The sequence below is a fragment of the Globicephala melas genome, chromosome 10 (assembly GCF_963455315.2).
Source record: "Globicephala melas chromosome 10, mGloMel1.2, whole genome shotgun sequence".
In the NCBI taxonomy this organism is placed as follows: Eukaryota; Metazoa; Chordata; class Mammalia; order Artiodactyla; family Delphinidae; genus Globicephala; species Globicephala melas.
In genome coordinates this window covers 100632592-100653967 of record NC_083323.1, presented here as the reverse complement: position 1 = coordinate 100653967, position 21376 = coordinate 100632592, and the positions used below count along the sequence as shown (strand labels likewise).

Here is a 21376-nt window from a genome sequence, read left to right as displayed (position 1 = left end):
AGTTAAACTTGGACAGTAAACGAAGTTAATGACTTTTTTTTAAAGTAAGAATTATCCTGTCATCTATACATTTTACCCATTTGACTCATTCTTTTGATAAGTATTCTGTGGTTTCCAGGCAAACGAGGCACCACTAAAACTGAAAACATTTTTATGTACAGAATGTGTAACGAACTGTAAACGTTAGTAAATAGGATTCAGGAAATCAGCCAGCTGCTCCCGGGGCACTCTGAACATCTACGAATCTTTTTATCTCATCAATGCAAATACGTTTCCAGTCAAGGCTTTCCTTGGCAATGATCTGCACATTTCGAAACAACAATTTAAACTTCACTGATTCCTTGTGGTTTACCTAACAACTATTTTTGGGTTCATATCCAGAAGGAAAAGAAGATGGGATTTTAGGGGAGGGGCGTTGAACTGAGAAATTGACAAAATAGTCAGAATGAAGTTGGTGAACAATTAGTCTCATAGTCCAAATGCATTCCTCTATAGCTCATCTTTTATGTAATAAGTCATCTGGAAGAAGACAGATCTGATTTACAGGAACTATAAAAGTGGCCTGAGCTTTTGACCTGAGGAAATGCTGGATCTGAGAACGCACTGCCCAAGTTTAACCTTGCTTCTGTCTCTTGTTAAGATAATTACGCTTCAACAGCAGTCATATGGAAGAGTTTTAGTTTAGCCACAAACTGGAAGACTATCTTTTGCACATTCTGACAAGGATATTCCATACTCAGATGGGTAGGTCTGGGGAACCCTGAACAAGCAGTGCTAACAAATGGAAGACGTAGATCAGTTTACATCATGGAAATGAGGATTTGTTTTAACTAGTCTTCGCTGTTGGAAGGGAAGATTCGTTGACCTCAGTATAACTTTCCACTGTCCTCACTCTACATGAGTCTAAGAAATGGCAGATGGCTTATCCCATGAAGTCAACACCAAAGGGATAACGACAGTCTAAATATATCCACTGACCACTTGAAAAAAATATGTTAAGTGGCGAAATGAGCTTAAAGGTGAAGGAGTTCAAGATGGTCTCACTCTGCGGTTTCCTGTTAATTGCTGTCATCTGTTCCCTTTTGGGGAGCCCAGAGACTGACAAGCTGGGACGAGAAATGTGCCTTCTCAATAAGGGGGCTGCATTTCTGTGCATCAATAGTCAGAATGACACATTTAGCGGCAGGCAAATAACAGACGACGAATGAAAGATAAATTACTCTGTCCAGTTAGACCGAGTCATGAGAACTTCTGCCGAATGCAAGATAAAAGGCGATAGGATCTGAGTTCCATTCTGTACTTAAGGAAAGAAGCGTCATAATACGAAATGGTAAAAATGATCCTATACTGTTGAAACATCTTGACTGAATTCCAAATTCTTTTATAAATGATATGCTTGGCCAGCTAGTGTGGTACAGTTAATCTCTGGGGTAAAATGTCACATTCCCCAAATGCAATATGATATAACAGGTGCCAATTCATATTCTAAATTTTAAAATAAAGGATGTGGCACTGGAGTCTGAGCCATTGGAATGGTGCCTTTTTTAATAAGATATATATTTTGAAGTCTTTTTTCTTTTTCTGTACGATTCAAATAGAAATTTTATTATGTCACTGATGCTATTTACTTTTTATTGAGCACTGATAATATATTATGAACTGCACAGAATCAAATTTTCTCTCCCACACCCAAGGCTCTCACCCTCTAAAAATTCCCTAGCGGATTAACATAACACTGTCCTTTCCATTTTAAAACTATACTCTCGATATTGACTTCTACATGTGTATGCGCCTATAAAGGGCAATTCACAGTCAAGAGAATGAAATGTCTTGATTACATATTGCACATATGATCATGTAAACTCTGGGTAATGTTAGTATCTTTTGTGGGTTTATTAGCTTTCAGGTTTTTCTCTTGTTTTTGGAAGGGGACAGAGATTGTACTGTTTTCCCTATAATTTTGGTAAATTTGAAACGGACACCATGGGAAGAACAACTTCTTGAAAACAGTTTGGAGGACAGGAACAAAAATAAAGCTGGTAAGTAGTAACAGCCGTCTAATTTATGGGGAATAAGAAAAACTCTTGTTCCCTCAATACATGTGATAGGAAAGACCATATTTGTAGTTGAGCTTACGTGGTTAAGCTTTACAAAGAACATTCAAGTGTCTAAGCTAAGAAATTCTAAGAATACCCTGCCTTTCAGAGGGAGTGGAATTTGGAGCAAAAAAAGCAAATAGCAAAAAGGATTTTATTTTAGTAGCCACCTATTCTTAATACAACTGCTTCTTTGAAAAACAGGTATTTTCTGATAACAAAGTAATGTTCATTCATTGCTGAAAAATGGCAAGATACAGAAAACTGTGAAGAAGGAAATAAAAATACCTGCAATAATTCCTTTCTAATCAGAGTCAATTACTTGAGAGCTGAAAGGCAGCTACTCTAACACTAATACGGCTCTTTCAAAGAGAATGAACCTTCCTGGGGATTAATAATCAACTTCAAAAGCTTCACTAATCCAAGGCTCTCCACAGAAAAGGAACACTTGCTGGTGGAACACTTCCTGACTTCATTTCCCATAAGCCCATAGGGAGTAACACAAGCACATGAAACACAAAAGGGAACATACATAGGCCACAAGCCCAGACAAAAGAAGAACTAAGATGCTCTTCCTGCCAAATCACTCTCCTTGTTCTCTTAGTGGGTTTTCCTCAGTTAAAAATACAAAAAAATGAAAATGTGGACACAGGACCTTTCAAAGTGATTAGTAATTCCCTACTGCATGACTAACAGGCCCCCTGACTTGCATAATGAGTAGGTAGTAACAGAAATCCAACTTTAAGTCATTAGTCTAGTCACACCATCCCTGGTGCTGTAAACTACCAGAACAGTTGAACCTGCCCTTTGACCTGCAAATTCTAATAGAATCAAGATGTCTCTAAAAGTTCTGCTGTGGCATTTGAGCTTCAAGAAATGGTAAGACCACCTTCTCTGTCCCCCTCCCCCTTCCAGCAAATTTCAGAAACAAGAGGCAAATACCCAAGGCAAGTGGAGCTCAAAATCCTGCTGGTACCTCCTGAATCCTTAAGGACAACACACGAGCCCTCTCTTACTAGTAAACGACGGTGGTTAGCAATTTAAGAGTGAGTCCTAGGTAAGCGTGTGTTTAACAGAAATGCAAGACAGAAAAGGAGTATGAATGAAGGGATATTATAACAGTTTATTTTTCCCTCTTCCTCCAACTGGGTATTCCAAACGGAACGATAAAATAATCGTGTTTCATAAGTTTCATAATCCAGAAAACACGAGGAAAGAGAGCAGATGAAAGCAACAGTGAGATCAGTAGCTTTGGACGTATTACTGTCAAAGACATGTAGGCACAGCTTACTCCAATTTTAAGATGAATCTGAAATCCAGATTCTCTTACTGATGCCTCCTTTACTTGTAATTTAACCGGTTAACTATCCGGGGTGAAATCTCTTTCACCCCTTCATTTCCCTTGGCGAGGAGGTCCTCCAGCCTCCCTCACGGAGGCCTCAGAGGGTGTGGCCGATACGCCACCTTACGAAAGCTCAGTGGGCAAGCCTGGCTGAAATACCTGAACTTCCAAATCTGGTCCCTGAACATCTCCTTATGTCCTCTCTAGGGAGCCTCTACTTAGATACTCAGCATTACCTTTAATATAAAATGTCTACACTAAGTCAGGTCTTCCATCCGTCACAACGAATCTCCCATTCAACGTTAACTGAATCACCACACTTCTAGGCCCACAGCCTGAGAACACTGAAAAAATTTGATTTCCTCTTTGTTCCCCAGAACCGGTATGCAAGTTTTGTGGACTCTTCCTTTCTAATAGTTTTTAATGAACCCACCACTTTGTACCTGCATGTTCACTATCATGGTCCCCAGCATCCTTTTATCACAGGCCTGCATGATTCTTAAAACGCCTTCTCTGACCTCACTGCTGTTCTCACTGTTCTGCTTCTAGCATCACTTTCATCAGGTTTCTTAATGTATTAAACACTTGGGCCTAATATCTGACCAGCTACAATTTTCTATCTACTCCTTCCTCACTGTCTTCCAAGGACTGTGTGTCACTGAGACATGACTTGTTTTCACTTAGTTTTATGCCACACGCTCTACCTGAAAGGCCTGAGCTTTCTCCTCACCGGCTGCTAACTTCTCTCTGTTCAGCATGCCCTTCCAGCACTTTCACAGTTTAGATTAATAGGCATCTGCTCTGTGAAGGTCCTTCAATTCTTCTACATGGGTCTGCTTCCCCAACTATACTATGCTTATGGCTTATGTCTTTAAAGTTTTCTTTTAATGTTGAGTTTCTTGGTCTTTCAATTTGTTGCTTTGCTAATTTTTAAACTTTTTTTCTTCTTAATTGTGGTAAAATACACATAAAATTTACCATCTTAACCGCTTTTAAACCAAGACCAGGGACAGGAGGCTGTCACCTGAAGGGGGGGGTGGGCGTGCCCCCAGGACGGGGAAAGCGAGTGGTGCCAGGCCCCTGCCGCCCGCTGCCTTGCTGCAAAGTGCTCCCTGGGCTCCCAGTGGCCAGGTTACAGCCCAGGTCCCATCTGCTTAAGCACCATCCATTTTCCCTGAGCCAAGAGCTTGGCCACAGGGGCCACGCTGGCCAGTGGCACAAGGTTCCAAATGCTGTTTCCCAAGCTGGCTGACCAGAGGCTGCAGCTAGGATTCCCTGCCAGGGGTCTGTGGGTCCCCAGGGACCTGACACAGATTTTCCAGGGTTTAAACACCTGTAAAAAAATGTTTGTTTTCATTTTGCTTACTCTAAAAAAGGACCCCCTTACCAGTCACAATGACAGAACTATTTTGTGACAACTAGAAATGAAAAGGTTTTCACAGATTAAAAAAAAAAATACACATAACACTTACCATCTTAACCGTGTTTAAGGGTACAGTGCCGCAGTGTCAAGGACATTCATACTGCAGTGCAACCGTCTCCAGAACGCTTTGTCTTGCACAGCTTAAACCATGTATTAAACGATCCCCAGGCTCCTCCCGAAGCCCCTGGCAAACCACCCTCGCCTTGTCTCTATGAATCAGGCTACTCTAGAGCCTCACGTAAAGGCAGCCACACAGTATTTGTCCTTCTGTGACTGGCTTACGTCACTGAACATAAAGTCCTCTAGGTTCATCCCTGTGGCAGCATGTGTCAGAATCTCCCTTTGTTTCAAAGCTGAATAGTATGCCACTGTACGCAGCCGTCACGCTTTGTCCATTCATCAGTCGATGGACATTGGGGTTGCTTCCACCTTTTGGCTATTGTGAATGCTCCTATCTTTAATTTTTAAAATGTATTATTTTCCTTCTAGAGGTGTGGTTCCCGACTGTGAATACCAAAAGCTTGCACATACTGTTAATTTTCTACATTGCATGTGCCTGAACCATTTACACTTTTTTCTCTTCTTTTCTTTTGGCTTCAGTTACTCTATACTCTGATATTATCTGCCAGTCTTTTTTTTTTTTTTTTTGGCCTAAAGTCTTTGCTCAGAAACAGCTGGAATACAAGCTCCACGAAGGCAGGGTGTCTGTCTATTGTGTTGCGTGTCCCAAGTGCCAAGAACGGCTCCTGGCACCAGCAGGCACTTCATACATGCACCCTGAACCAACAGCTCCTCCAGTTCTGACTCCATTCCCATCTGCCATAGTGGTTCCCAACTGCTCCAACGTTTTCACTTATTCTGAAGCTGGGCTTCGCTGCATTTTATTTATTTATTTATTTTTAAAAGGGCTTCAAATGCTTGGCTTTTTTATTTATTTATGGCTGTGTTGGGTCTTCGTTTCTGTGCGAGGGCTTTCTCTAGTTGTGGCAAGTGGGGGCCACTCTTCATTGCGCTGCGCGGGCCTCTCACTGTCGCGGCCTCTCCTGTTGCGGAGCACAGGCTCCAGACACGCAGGCTCAGCAGTGGCTCACAGGCCCAGCTGCTCCGCGGCATGTGGGATCTTCCCAGACCAGGGCTTGAACCCGTGTCCCCTGCATTAGCAGGCAGATTCTCAACCACTGCGCCACCAGGGAAGTCCCACTGTATTTTTAAGGCTTTTTTTTTTTCTTTCAGTCCAGCAGCATGGAAAGCAACTGAGCAGAGGGTTAGAGTAGGGGCTATCAAAATTTGAAAACATGATAAAAACCAAGACTAGAAAGAGACCACTAGCTCCAGTCAATTCACATTTCATTAAAAGAAGAGTTTTGCTTTTCTCTAACTAGACAGAGGACAACTGGAGAAGTAGGTTCAATCCTGGAGGCCATTATTCAAGAGGCAATTAAAAGTAGAGTGATCCAAAGGAAGGTGACAGGATGGGGTTATACAAGGGCATATTAATCCAAAAAGATTTACCCACAGAGCATGACTGATACTAGAAGAGCAGAAACAGGAAAGGCAGAAATAGGATTTTAATCTGTGTCTCTCTAGAAAGCGCATATGACACTAAAGGGAGGACAGTCACAAAGATACATATTTCAGTTTATACAGTGATCATCTAACGTATTATCTCCTGTTAATAAGTAGAACTGGGAGGCCTAAAAAATGACAGGGCTTCTCCTGACTAGGTGTGTAAAGAGGTTATCAGAGGTACTGTACAAATGATTTTGCTTTGAGTGGTAAGTCTGTCCTTTTTAACTGTAAGATTCCAGCAGAGCGCATGAGATGAAACAAAAATGCTAACTAAGTGCCAATAAATTGTATGGGCCATACGTGCTGAAGTAAGTGACACCGCAGACAAAGAAAATCACCTGGGGCCGAGGACACGGGAAGTCAGTGGGCCTTATCTTGACAGAGATAATAAGAAAGACAGAGAAAGTGATGTGTATAAAAGCACAGGTCGTGTGAGGACACACGGCATGACTGGATTGGAGGGTTTCTATAGGGAAAGGACAGAGTGAGGGGGATGCTGAAAAGGTAGCTTTGAATCGGAGCACGGATGGTCTGGAACGGCAGGAAGGAGTAAACACAGACTGTGACACCCTTGAGGGTTCTAACCTGAACCCGGCAGACAGAGGGTACTCAAAATGCTGAATAAGGAATGATTTAATTTTGAGTATAATATAGAAGCATCAAAAGTTCCAGAAAAGTAAAGCAAGGTCTTAGAAAGACTGACTTAGAGGCAAAGAGGAGAGACGAAGTGATTCCGGAAGCAGAAGGGTCAGGAGGCTCCTGCTAGAGATGTATTATGAGCAGAATTCTTACATTACAAAAAATGTTTTTAAAGAAGTAAGAATAGAATGCTGCTGCTGTCTGACTCTGGATTCCTGAGTCACAGGAGGGCTGTGATAAATCGCTATACTATTCAAAGAATACGAAACACACAATCAGTGTTGGACATATGTTTTGATGCTGGAAAGAAACTTTCAAACGTCACCAAACATAGACTCTCTGAGGGCATTTGATCCAGCAGCACGAGCTGGGGTCCTCCCTCATGTGACCGTCTCACGGCAAGGGGCCAGCCCTGTTCCACCTCCTGAAACAGGGGAAACAGACACACTGGCAAGAGAATGGGTAGAGAAGTTACCCCGCTATGGACGAACTTCTATATTTCAGAAGTCCTTGAAAAGAATCAAAATTAACATAAAGGCAGAAATTGCTGGTAGTTACAGCTCAGTAAAGGAGGCTGATTGAACAAAATTTTGTGCAGAAAAGCTGTATTCAGTTTTTCTCCTCACTTTTTCTGAAAAATGAGCATTTTGATATATCCAACCCACCACAAGTTATGACAAGTTTGGAAAACGGAGTTTTACTGTGATATTGATACTTCTGCTATAAAGCTTCTGCCTGCTTCTCAGACAGGCAAAAACTTGATGACTGTATTCCATGTGTCAGGAAAAAAAAAAAGAGAGCCTATATCTTTTCCATTTGTTTAAATATAAAAATTGTAATCTAGTCCACAGAGAGATATAAAGCAGATCGGTGTCTGCCCGGGACCGGGGACGGGGCTGCACAATAACTAGAAAGGCCCACGAGAGCTTCTGGAAGTGGATTATAGCTTGACTATGGTGGCAATTACAAGTGTATACAGTTGTCCGAGCTCACCATACTGTGCACATGGGCACCATAAATACGGCATAAACTACATTCCATGATTAAATCGGCTTGCCCCAAAGTAAATGTCCGCGATTCCAGCTCCCTTGGGACTACTGAAAGTTTAATATTACCAGTACATAAAGATGATTCTTCTTATCCTATGTTTCCTTAAAATATAGCAAACATCCAGTTGCTTCCCTCATAAAATATACCTGTACTTACACTTTAAATGAAAGATAAGTTCTTCAAAGAATTCATTTTAGGAAGTTACATAAAAACATTTATTCAATAATGCTGCCAAATTTATCTTTAAAACTGACTTCAGGGCTTCCCTGGTGGCACAGTGGTTGAGAGTCCGCCTGCCGATGCAGGGGACACGGGTTCGTGCCCCGGTTCGGGAAGATCCCACATGCCGCGGAGCGGCTGGACCCGTGAGCCATGGTCGCTGAGCCTGCGCGTCCGGAGCCTGTGCTCCTCAACGGGAGAGGCCACAGCAGTGAGAGGCCCGCGTACCGCAAAAAAAAAAAAAAAAAAAAAAAAAACTGACTTCAAAATCTATTACATTATTTATGTATTTGGAATTATGACAAACATCCTTTTTATTAAACTGAATTTAAGTTCTGACATCAAGTCTGGACACTGAAGTTAGACAACCAGTCAAGATGATATGTTTTAGGACCACAGTGAGGATAAGAATATATTTATTTTCAGGGGCACCTCGTTAACCAGCTCTGGAAGCAACCGCCAAGAAAAGGGTTACAGACATATTCTTAGCAATGGCAGCACCAAGGGAGTAAGTGGAAAGCTGTCTAGGTGACTGTTTTGAGACCAGTCGGATCCTCAGTTCCTACACTCGTTATTTAAAAAAAAATCCTTACCACTTCATAGACAAACCTTATCTTCATGATAGATCAGGACAACACAATCTCCTCTAAACAATATTGGATCTAGAGATCCCCTTCTGCTGAGTATGACTTCCAGACTCTTGTTTTTGATACTCTAAGTTCCTTTACTTTTGAATTATACTTAATCAAAGTAGCTTGTTCCTTTTGTAGCTCAGTGTGCCCTCCCCTCCCCACTCCTGCTTCTGGGGTGCCATGCGTCAGTGAGCCACCGGATTACGTGAATGGGGGTAGAACCACAGGAATGGTGGAGAAACAAGAAAGGATGACTTTGAACTCATGACAACTTTATAGAGCAGAATTAATATACCAGTTCGGACTTGGACAAGAAAGAGACATACATTTGTATACAGTTTGCTCTGTTATTTTTGTCGGAGCAGGTTAAACGTATGTCCTAACTAGTTTTAATTAAATGTTTTAAATCCACTTAGCATTTTGTATACAAGAGGGAAAATCTATGAAAAGTCTACAAATAGTAAAATGACAATATAACTGGAATCTAAAAATTAGAAGAGAAATTGAGATAGGAATTAACCGCAGAATACATTCTTTAAAAAAAAAAAAGCTAGAAGAGAAAGGCATACCTTGTGAAGACAATGTCTGTTCATTTAATATGTCATTTTACTTACTGATTAGAATAAGATCCACTAAAAATTTAGAGGATCCAAAGTCAGTTGGAAAATATTGGCACACAGTACCTTTCTTTAAAACAAATCTAGAACTATAAAATTAGTCAACTATCAAATTGTATGTAAAATGTATATCTACATTCTCCATGTTAGAGGATTCAGTTGATGATATATCTTTTGTGATACCCAGAGATGTGGAGACCAACAGTCCCTTCAATATGTTAAGCAGGAATTACAATTTATGGTGAAACATTACACCAGGAAGGAAAACAGTATCATTCAGACGAGTGTCTCGGGCTTTGTTCTCTATACAATCACAGCTCACTAGTGATTTGTCTCTATCTCTGGTTCAGTGTCGAAGTCATTACGGAATTCTACCTAATGTCCATCTGTTTCCAGAGAGAACTCATAAAAAGGAAGAACGTGTTTTATTTGATCTAAAATGATTTATTGTTCATACCACAATTACTGATGCTCGTCTTAAAAGGAAAAAAGCCTCCCTTGACTTACTTTCCCCTAAAGCTGCTATGCCTTCTGGTCAAAAATTTTGGCACTCCAATACACTATTGGATTCCTGATTTCAAGATGGCAGAACAAAGACCTAGCTGCTCCCATTTCCTCTGGAAAATCAACCCCAAACACCAGAACAGCAAAAACCAGAAACAAGCCCTATCTTTGAAGATACAAGATTGATGTGATGCTGAAGTGTAATATATAAAGAGAAAATGGACATGGAAATTCTTAGCACAAGAAAGTCAACCCAAAGTGCCTACAGAGGGCAAGACTTATGAGAGGGAAGTAGATTTACCTGCAGAACCAAGAAGAGCTCAAGAATGCTAAGTCCACCACTATGGAAAGGTGTGTAACTCAAAGAAGTATAGCAGACTTGCTTTACAAGCAGTGATTCTCAAACATAACAGAAACTATTACAAATGGAAGGCTGTTCCCTACCCCTGACCTACCGAATCTGAATTTCAGGGCACAGCCAAGCCACCTATACATTTTTTTTTTTTTTTTTTTTTGCGGTACGCGGGCCTCTCACTGCTGTGGCCTCTCCCGTTGCGGAGCACAGGCTCCGGACGCGCAGGCTCAGCGGCCATGGCTCACGGGCCCAGCCGCTCCGCGGCATGTGGGATCTTCCCGGACCGGGGCACGAACCCGTGTCCCCTGCATCGGCAGGCGGACTCTCAACCACTGTGCCATCAGGGAATCCCCACCTATACTTTTAAGAAGTTTTGCAGGTACTTTTGGAACCCACTACTTTACAGAAACAATTGATCGATTGATTGATATTTTGATAAATTTGTTTATTTATTTATTTTTGGCTGTGTTGGGTCTTTGTTGCTGCACGCGGGCTTTCTCTAGTTGCGGCGAGCGGGGGCTACTCTTTGTTGCAGTGTGCGGGCTTCTCATTGAGGTGGCTTCTCCTGTTGCTGAGCATGGGCTCTAGGCGCACAGGCTCCAGAGTGCAGGCTCAGTAGTTGTGGCGCACGGGCTCAGTAGTTGTGGCACGCAGGGTCTGGAGTGCAGGCTCAGTAGTTGTGGCGCACGCGCTTAGCTGCTCCGCAGCATGTGGGATCTTCCCGGACCAGGGCTCAAACCCGTGTCCCCCTGCACTGGCAGGTGGATTCTTAACCACTGCACCACCAGGGAAGTCCGAAACAACTGATTTAAAAGACCAACAGTAAGGTGTTAGGTTTCCTTGATTCCCCACATCCTTGCCAAGACTGGGTTTTTAATATTTGTATTTATTTTTCCAAATTCACTAAGCACATACAAAATCTTCCAGTTCCACTGTAAAATGATCAGCTTTTCAAACTCTTAAATTCTGATGATACTGCAGATACTCATGAGACTGACCATCACTGAACTTAGAGATATCACGCAGAGATGACTCATGTGCTGTGGTTCTACCCAACAGAGTGTCTGAAAGGCGAGCATTTCATGATGTATTTATAGGCAAATTTCCTCCTATCTTCATGGCAAGGGCCATCACAAGATAGACAGGTGAATGTAGGATCTTCTGCTTTCTAAATTCTGCCTTTAAAAAGAGCTGGCAAGCCAAGGGAGTTTTTGTTGGGGATTTACTCAAATCCTACCAAAATCCCTAGTGAATTATGTCTTAAACCCAATGATTTGTGTTGGAAATCCGGGGGGTAAAAACCGCTTAGCATGAGCCTCAAGAGATGAAGTTAAGTAGTGGGTTCACAGTAACATCTGGGGATGATGTGTACAGAAAGATTTATACGGCCTTTTCTTTCATTTTGTCTTTACTATTTCATAATAGTATGTCCTTTATGCCTCATGTTTGATAGTATAATATGAAAAGAACACTTCAGAATATGAACTTCCCTTATAAAGATACAGTCCCTTCAAAATAATGGTCTGCTGGTTATTGTTATATTCACACTTCGGGCTGTATCATTTACTGTGTCTTCTTTTCTTAGTAAGTTTCTGTTTCCAAAGGAAAATAAAGTCTTCTTACAATGTTTCTCAGAACTCAAACACCAGAATCCCTCCATTTATTTAGATGTCTGCTTTAAGAATCATTGAATGCTTTAAGCAATTAATCTCTGCACTTTGTCACGGTCCCACTGTTGACTTAACCTTTTCCAGTTGTAGATGGATAACATGTCCACACCAGCTGCCCCCATGGTGCTACCATGGCGGCCGTCTGCCTTGCCTTTAGCTTGCACTGCATTCCGAGTCTGCTTGCTATGACATCTGCTAGAAGAATGCCAGTGTATCATGGCACTCATTCTCCACCTTCTAGCACAATCAAGAGCTCAGTGTGCCTTGATTTCACAAAATAGCCAACATTATACAGAACATCCGATGTCTGGATTTGTGGTACACTGCCTGAAATAAAAAGTAGGAACAGTTCCAGTGAGTAAATATCCCAGATATTCTGCAAGCTGTCTATGAAGCCCTATGAGAGCTGTAGGGATACATATGCATGACTCCTGGGGCGCTGGGAGGGGCCTGAAGATGCTGGGCTGCCGAGAGGCTGAAGGTCACCAAGGTACTTGCTGGACAAAACAGCTGAAAGCAAACTCTGCAATGTATTAGTGATTCAACAATTCCATCATTCACCTCCTATCAGTTTGTTGGCAAAAATTATAAGAACAACTCCTCTCCTACACAGGTCTCCAACGAAACATCTGGTGGGGAAATTCTACAGGAATACACAAGTGACTATGCTTGCATTCGGTAGATGAATTGTTACTATTGTCGGCTGGGATCCCGTGTTCTCTGCATCCTCCCTTAGGTTCCAGCTGCTTGTCAAGTGATAGACATAAATTAGAAAGCAGGGCCTCTACACCTGTTTTTCCATTTTACATATAAGAGGCACATGGTGATGGTAGGCATACAAGGAGGGGAGATGTAGAATCTTCTGATAAAAGTGTTTTTTTTTTAATTTTGAAGTTTTTCTGCATTAGCAATTGTATTATTTTTAATAGGGAAAATATGTTCAAAAATAGTAAAGCAATAACCATCGCTTTACTTCTCAAAGATATAGGAAAAGGACAACTGAAAATATTATTTCAAAATAAGTTTTAGAATTTACGGTATGATTAATGATTCAACATTAAACTTTTTAAAGTTTAAAAACTAAAAAAGTTTTTAAACTTTAAAATGTTTGCTTATTTAACAAGAGTAGTAAAGATTTTAAAACTATGGAAAATGACAACTATTACTGCTCGAATTTTGTTATGGCCTCCGGCTCTCTTCCTCCTCAACTGAGTATTTTCTCTCTTACAGCACCTCTGTTTGCCTTATGTTATAGCAACATGTACACTTTTCCCACTTCTGAAAGCTGATCAATGACATGAAATTTACCACGTCCACTTCAACTCAGCCAATCTTTGAACCAGGTGTAGTGAGTGCCTAACTGGTACCTTCCTCGCAGGGGTAATTCCATTTTACTAGTCGCTCTGTGACTAGTTAGCTCAGCTGATCAGAGAAAGAGTAGTAAAGACAAGATGCTTCCTCTCATTTCCGGTCTGCTCCACAAGCGACATTTTTACCTCTAGCACACATGTCTCAAAAATGTATTCCACAGAAGTAAGGCGAGAGGTACTAACAAATGTCCCGTGAAAAAAGATTTCCATAGTCAAATAAACAGGAGAAACACGACCTGACAGGGCACTGGTGCAGACCTTAGAAGAGCTTTTTATGATGTAAGTTACATATCTTTAATAGGAGGCCATGTTTTAAAGCAGGGTTCCCCCAACTGCTGCCCACAGGCCAAGTCTGTCCACCACTTGTTTATGCACAGTCCATGAACGAAGAATGGCTTTTACACTTCAATATGGTTGAAAATTTAAGGAAAGGAATATTTTTGTGATATAATATAAAATAATATTTTGTGAAAATGATGTGAAATTCAAGTTTCAGTGTCTATAAATAAAATTTTAATGGAACGCAAACATACTCATTTGTTTATGTATTTTCTATGGCTGCTTCAGCACTACAACAGGAAATCTGGGTGGTTTGACAGAGACCAAATGGCCCTTAAAATCCAATATATTTAGAAAAGGTTTGCCAATCCTATTACAGACCATTTCCAAACTTACTTGAATGGAACCCCAATTCCTTCCTTCCTTCCATCTCTCAAGTAACACCTTGAGACGTAGTATTCCAAGAAAACAGTTTGGAAAGTGGTGATTTAAGGATAAGCCAATGGTTCCCCAAGAGAATAAAGAGTCTTAATGAACTGGGTAAAAATTTACCATGATCAACACTGCCATGATTACTACACAGCTAGATGCTTTGCTAAGCACTTTACATGGATTAAGTAATAAATCCTTACAACTACCCTATGAACTCGAGAGAGGAGACATCTAGTAGGCAGTTGTACTGATGGGCCTGAGTTAAAGATGGGTGTGGAAATGGTCAGCATAGAAGGTAGCTGAAATAATACACGGGTCCACCAAGATCAGGAGGGGCACATAGCGCTGGTGGAAGAAAAGCCTGTAAAGAACTGAGGGCAAAAGTCTTAGTAGAAAACAAGGTGTGGGTCAGTGGTATCTTGGAAGCCAGAGAAAGTTTCAAGAAATAAGAAGTGATCAAACACTTTAAAGTGTTTATGGACAAGTCAAGACAAAGAATGCAAAATCTCCTTTGGATTTAGCTTTTAGAATGCTACTGGTTAGTTTGGAAAGCAGTTTCAGTGCTGGGAGCAGAAGCCACATTGAACAGGGTTGAGGAGTAAACAGCAGGAAAGAAGTGGAAAGAGACCATAAATTAGCCTTTCAAGATCACAGAGAGCAAAACTAGAATCACAGACTCTTAGAACAGCAAAAGACCTTACAGACCACCAAATCCATCCACGAAAATGATTGCTTGATTTTGTTCCATTACATTCCTGTCAAGTAACCCTCCAGCTTACGCTTAGACACATTTAAAGACATGGAATTCTAGCTATCCCAAAGTGGCCTACACTACCTGTGATAACCCCGCGCTTAGAAATGACTTTATAAAATCAATCCTGAAAGCTTCTCTTCTAAATTCCTTAATTCTATCCCTTTAGGCCACATTAAAGAAATTTAATCATTCTTCCACCTAACTGTCTTTTTAATATTTAGAAATGCTATTCTTTCTCCTCAGTGCTAAACAATTGCTTGCCAAAAGTTTGTCCAAGGTGCCGTGGCCTGATTTTGCTCTTCCTTAAGCCCAAGTGCACTGAATACAAGTCTTACGGAGCCAGGTGATCCGTATGAACTGGCATTTGATGGGCTAACTGGCTGCTGAATTTCTAAGATGAGCAAATATGTCTAGATATTTTATTTAAAGCAATCTGTAAGCTGTATCGTGTAAAGTCTACTCCTTAAATCTCAGTTACGCAAAGAGCTGATAAATGTTGGATCTCTTTCCTCAATTATCTTGGAGAACAAAGTAAGACTTATAACTGGAGAAAACCATTCAAAAAGATACATGCACTCCCCTACTTCGTTCATGGCAGCACTATTTACAATAGCCAAGACATGGAAGCAACCAAAATGTCCCTCAACAGATAAATATGGAAGATGTGCTGTATATATATACACACACATGCGCACACACAATGTGTATATGTATACATACATGTGCGTGCGTGCGCACACACACACACACACGAATGGAATATTACTCAGCCAGAAAAAAGAATGAAACAATGCCATCTGCAGCAATGTGGATGGACCTAGAGATTACCATACTAAGTGAAATAAGTCAGAAAAAGAAAGACAAATACCATATGATATCACTTACATGTGGAATCTAAAAAAAATGATACAAATGAACTTACTTACAAAGTAGAAACAGACTCACAGACTTCGAAAACAAACTCATGGTTACCAAAGGGGAAAGGTTGGGGGGAGGGATAATTTAGGAGTTTAGGATTAATATATACACACTACTATATATAAAATAGATAATCAACAAGGACCTACTGTACAGGGAACTCTACTCAATATTCTGTAATAACCTATATTACCTATATTCCTGTTATTACCTATATTCTGTAATAACCTAATATTGGGAAAAGAATCTGAAAAAGAATATATATACACATATGTATGTATAACTGAATCACTTTGCTGTACACCTGAAACTAACACATTGTAAATCAACTATACTCCAATATAAAATAAAAATTAAATTAGAAAAAGAAATTAGTATAAAGAGTATAAATAAAATGTGGATTTTCAATGGCTCTTTCATGATCAGACTGATATTAGGAAATTTTATAGGGATTAAAATACAACATTACTGGGGAATGTTCCTGCTTGAGTCATATGAGGCAAAATGAAAATGACCTCCTGTGAATTGTATCAAAGTTGACGAAGGGCCTTATTATCTTTTACTGATTGGCTAAGGGTTCAGATATCTTCTCTATGTTAGTTTCTACAGCAATCTCTGCAGAGCAGGAATCCTTAATGTACCATATCTCTGCAACTACCCTAGGAAGTTAAGAAAATTAAAAGACTTTTGCAAAGAAAAAACAACAACATAACATTATATCTTAGTTTATGAAGTTCATTATTTGATTTACCCAAATACACCTCTGGGTGAGATGACTCATTGCTTCTCATACCCTAGAATTTTATCACAATGAGAACTAAGAGATCGGGTTGAGTACACATGCTTAGATGGCATACAAGACAACATTTTAAAAAGAAAAAAGGTATTTCAAACAAAGTAGTCCTGTTCTAGAGTAAATACGCATTGTCTTACACAGGAGATCATGAATATAAGATTTATTTGTACATACTTTGAAAGAAACCGAAAGAGAGAGAGCAACAGAAAGTAAAAGCAAAACTCCCCAGATAACCTCTACTTGTGTATTATTTTAATTTTCACAAACTTCTATGACTACTCTGTGCATGTCCCATCACACTTGAGGGTAACTGCTTTAAGAGCCTAAGACCAAAGGTGCCGGCAACGAGAGATTATTTGAGGATCTACTGACAGATCTCAATTTGATGTTTTCTGGATTAAGATTATGAATTCGAAGAACATTCTAGCCACAAAAATTCACCATTCTATGTAAGAGATAATTATACAAATTCACAAACTACACATGATAACATTCAAACCATTTGCAGTTTGGCTCCCAACCAATTTTCCCAGCCTGATGCTTGAATATTTGGAAAATTCTTATGTTCCCCAAATATATGCTTCCCTTTCTTAGTGCCTTTTAAATTCTTTCCACTTAAAATGCAGGCTTCTAATCCCTCTTGCCTCTGCTGGTTCAGGTCAGTTCAGTACACGTTTACTAAACGTCTTCTATGTAACAAGGTCACACTAAGCATTGAGCCAAGATAAGAACTCAATCCTAAGGTGTTATCCTGAGAAACCGTCTAGGTGAGTGGAGTGGGGAGGCATGATGCAGCCTTGGGTGGATGGAGTCCGGTGACCCCTAAGAGCCCCGGGAAGCAAGGAGGTGGGTGAAGCCTTAGGCCTTCGGAAGCTCCTGGGAAAGCAGGGGATTTCCATATATTGTGTCGGATGGAAAGGAGGCCGAGTGGATCTTCGGGCCTTTTGAGGCAGTATACACTAAGTAGGGATTTATTTGCCAACTGTTTAACCATATGAGAAAAGGAACTGGTTGTTTTCTTCTAAAAAGTTATTTGTAAATGACACTTGTAAAACTGGAAAATAAACCCTTTCCAATTTGACTGGTTAATCACATACATCTAGAAATTATTTCCCCCTGCATTTCATTAGTAATGTCTCTGCATTAAAATAAGAGAATCTTAAATTCTTTAAGCATATAAGTCTTTATATTCCGGATACTTTTGTTGAGAAGCATGTACTGTTATTTTATTTAAAAAAAAACATGTTTAAAAATTTCAAATACCAAGAGACTGAGAAGTCCAGTCACAGACTGGGAGAAAATATTTGCAAAAGACACATCTGATAAAGGACTGTTATCCAAAATATGCAAACAGTTCTTAAGACTCAACAATGAGAACCTGATTAAAAAATGGGCAGAACTCCCGGGCACATCGCCAAAGACGATGCACCCATGAAAGATGCTCCGTGTCGTCAGGGATATGCAAAGTGAAATGATGAGACACCACTACACACCTATTAAAAGGGCCAAAATCTGAACACTAACAATACCAATGCTGGTGAGGATATGGAGAAACAGGGACTCGCGTTCACTGCTGGTGGAAACGCAAAAACGTACGGCCACTTTGGAAGACAGTTAGGCAGTTTCGTACTCACAAAACTAGCCCTACTCTGACCACATGATCCAGAAAACACACTGCTTTGTATTTACCCAAGTGAACTAAAAACTATCTCACACAGAAACCCAGACAGGGATGTCTACAGCAGCCTTATTCATAACGGCCGAAACTCAGAAAACCCTTCAGTGGGCGAGTGGGTCAACTGTGGCACATCCAGACAATAAAATATTATTTGGTGCTAAAAAGAAATGAGCTATAAAGCCATGAAAAAGACATGAAAGGAACTTAAATTCATATTACTAAGTGAAAGAGGCCATTTGACAAGGCTACATACTATACCATTCCAACTATATGACATTCTGGAAAAGGCAAAATTATGGAGACTGTGAGAAGATTAGTGGTTGCCAGGGGTTGGGGGGAGGGAGGGATAAGGAGATAATAAGGAGAGCACAGAGGACTCCTGGGGCAGCCAAAATACTCTGTATGATACTACAATGGTGAGTACATGTCACCGTACATCTGTCAAAACCCACAGAACATGCAAAACTATGAGCGAACCCTAATGTAAACTATGGACTTCGGGTGACAGTGATGCACCAATGTAGGGTCACTGATTATGATAAATGTGCCCGCAGCTGTCACTGGGGGAGACTGTGCGTGTACAGGGATGGGAGGAATGGGAACTCTGTGTCCTTCTGCCCAATTTTGCTGTGAACCTAAAAAATAAAGTTTATTAAATAACTAAAGCCAGAGTTAGTTAAAAGTCTCTGTTGAGAGGATGAAAAGATAAGGTACAGACTGGGAGAAAATATTTGCAAACCACATATCTGACAGAAGACTACTATTTAGAATAAAGAACTCTCAAAACTCAACAGTAAAAAAAAAAAAAAAATCTCATTAGAAAATGGGGAGAAGGCTGAAAAGCATATAGAGGGCAAATAAGCACATGAAAAAGATATTCAACATCATTCTCCTTTAGGGAAATGCAAATTAAAACCACAGTGAGAGGGCTTCCCTGGTAGCACAGTGGTTAAGAATCCGCCTGCCAATGCAGGGGACACGGGTTCGAGCCCTGGTCCGGGAAGATCCCACATGCCCCAGAGCAGTTAAGCCCGTGCGCCACAACTACTGACCCTGCACTCTAGAGCCCGCCAGCCACAACTACTGAAGCCCGTGTGCCTAGAGCCCGTGCTCTGCAACAAGAGTAAGCCACGACAATGAGAAGCCCGCGCACCGCAACAAAGAGTAGCCCCCGCGCACCGCAACTAGAGAAAGCCCGCGCACAGCTACGAAGACCCAACGCAGCCAAATGTAAAAACAAATAAATAAATTTATATATAAAAAAACAAAACACAATGAGATATCACTATACAACTATCAAACTTGCTAAAATAAGAATAGAGACAACGGCAAATGCTGGTGAAGATGGAGAAAAACAGGATCATTTGTCCAGTGCTGCTGAGAACAGAATATGGCACTGCCAGTCTGGAAAACTGTTCAGCAATCTCCTAAAATATTAAACGGGCAACTACCGTATGAGCCAGCAACTGTATACCTGGGCATTTATTCCAGAAAAGTGAAAACTTGAGTTCACACAAAAATCTGTACACAAATACTTACAGCAGGTTTATTCATGATGGCCAAAACTGGAAACAACCCAGGAAAATTAAACAAACTGTATTACACCCACACTATGCAGTATCACTCGGTAATAAAAAGGAAGGAACTGCTGTAGACACAACAATCTCGATGAATCTCCAGATAATTATGCAGAGTGAAAAAAAATCTGAGAAGATTACATACAGTATGGTTCCATTTAGATAACATTCTTGAAATGACAGAATTATGGAAATAGAAAACAGATCAGCGTCTGCCAAGAGATGAGGAGGGGGCAGGGATGAGAGGGAAGTGGGTGTGGTTATAAAAGGGAATCTCCGTGGTGTATCTTGATGACATCAGCGTCTGTGGCTGTGATACTGTGCACAAAATCACATCGTGGTTTTGCAAGACGTTACCATTGGGGAAACTACCTTAAGAGGACAGGGGATCTCTCTGTATTATTTCTTACAAATACATGTGAATCTACAATAATCTCAAAATAAACAGTTTAACGAAAACAACAAGACTATTTCATTCAGGTTAAAATGAAAAAATATCATGCTGTCCGTGTTTGGCTACCCATATAAATCCTAAGTGCAATTCTAACAGATTCTCTTTATCAGAGCTGGGGAATCAAATGAAGCTCCAAAAGCCAGGCAGAACTCTAAGCTTATTGCAACACCGGCAATCAAGAGGATGACTGATCGTGGCTTAGCAGTCCAGTGAAGAATCTTCCAAACAAAAGTTTCTTGAAAAGCCTATGAGCAACAATCTAAAATATTCAAGTCAGTTCTACTTTATAGAGGTAAATTCAAGAGAAAATATTAGTGACAAGTACCTCTCAGAGCTATTTTTTAGGTCTGTAAGCAAAAAATCAAAGGTTGGGTAGACTGAAACAGCACACAAAAAGCCGGAGGACACGTTCCGAGGAGGATGCTGAGCTTAACCAGTTCTGGACTGTACATCCCTGTGAAACAGGAAGAGAGCTCTTGGACGTGACACGAGCTGCGGCTGGCTCTGCCCTATCTCGCTTCATGGATTTATGACACTTCCCCAGTCAAATACCCATCCCAGAAATCACGTGTGGCTTATACGACTGTCATTCCTACTATGGTACGGAATAAATAAATCACGGGGTTGGGTCAGTACAGCCAGCCTGGAAAGTGACTCAAGGAGTCAGCAGTACCGTGCCTAGGGCTATGTGCTTTATCACAGTAAACCTCGGAACAAGATACGACTTCCGGACTCAAGAAGCAGCCTTTAAATCAGGACACCTGGGCAGCCCTGGAATCATTTAAAAAATACAATAGGTCTCAGTCCACCACAGTTCCTCAGTGCTGGCCTGCACTCGCCCCAGGCCAGTTGCTTTTAACGCTATTCAAAATGAATCCTTTCTGAGTGAATTATTATGGTGACAGAACTATTGAACAAACCTAAATGCATCCCATCCTCGGATCTCCTTTCCTTTGTCCTCCGTTTTTCCCTGACTTTATTTACCCATTCAAGAAAATAACA

The 21376-nt window shown here is 40.7% G+C and overlaps 1 protein-coding gene across 28 annotated transcripts in view; it reads right to left on the bottom strand.

Moving 5' to 3' along the window:
- Nucleotides 1-21376, bottom strand: part of ERC1 (ELKS/RAB6-interacting/CAST family member 1) — a 394021-nt gene that overhangs the window by 87343 nt on the left and 285302 nt on the right. The gene's annotated exons all lie outside the window — the stretch shown is intronic.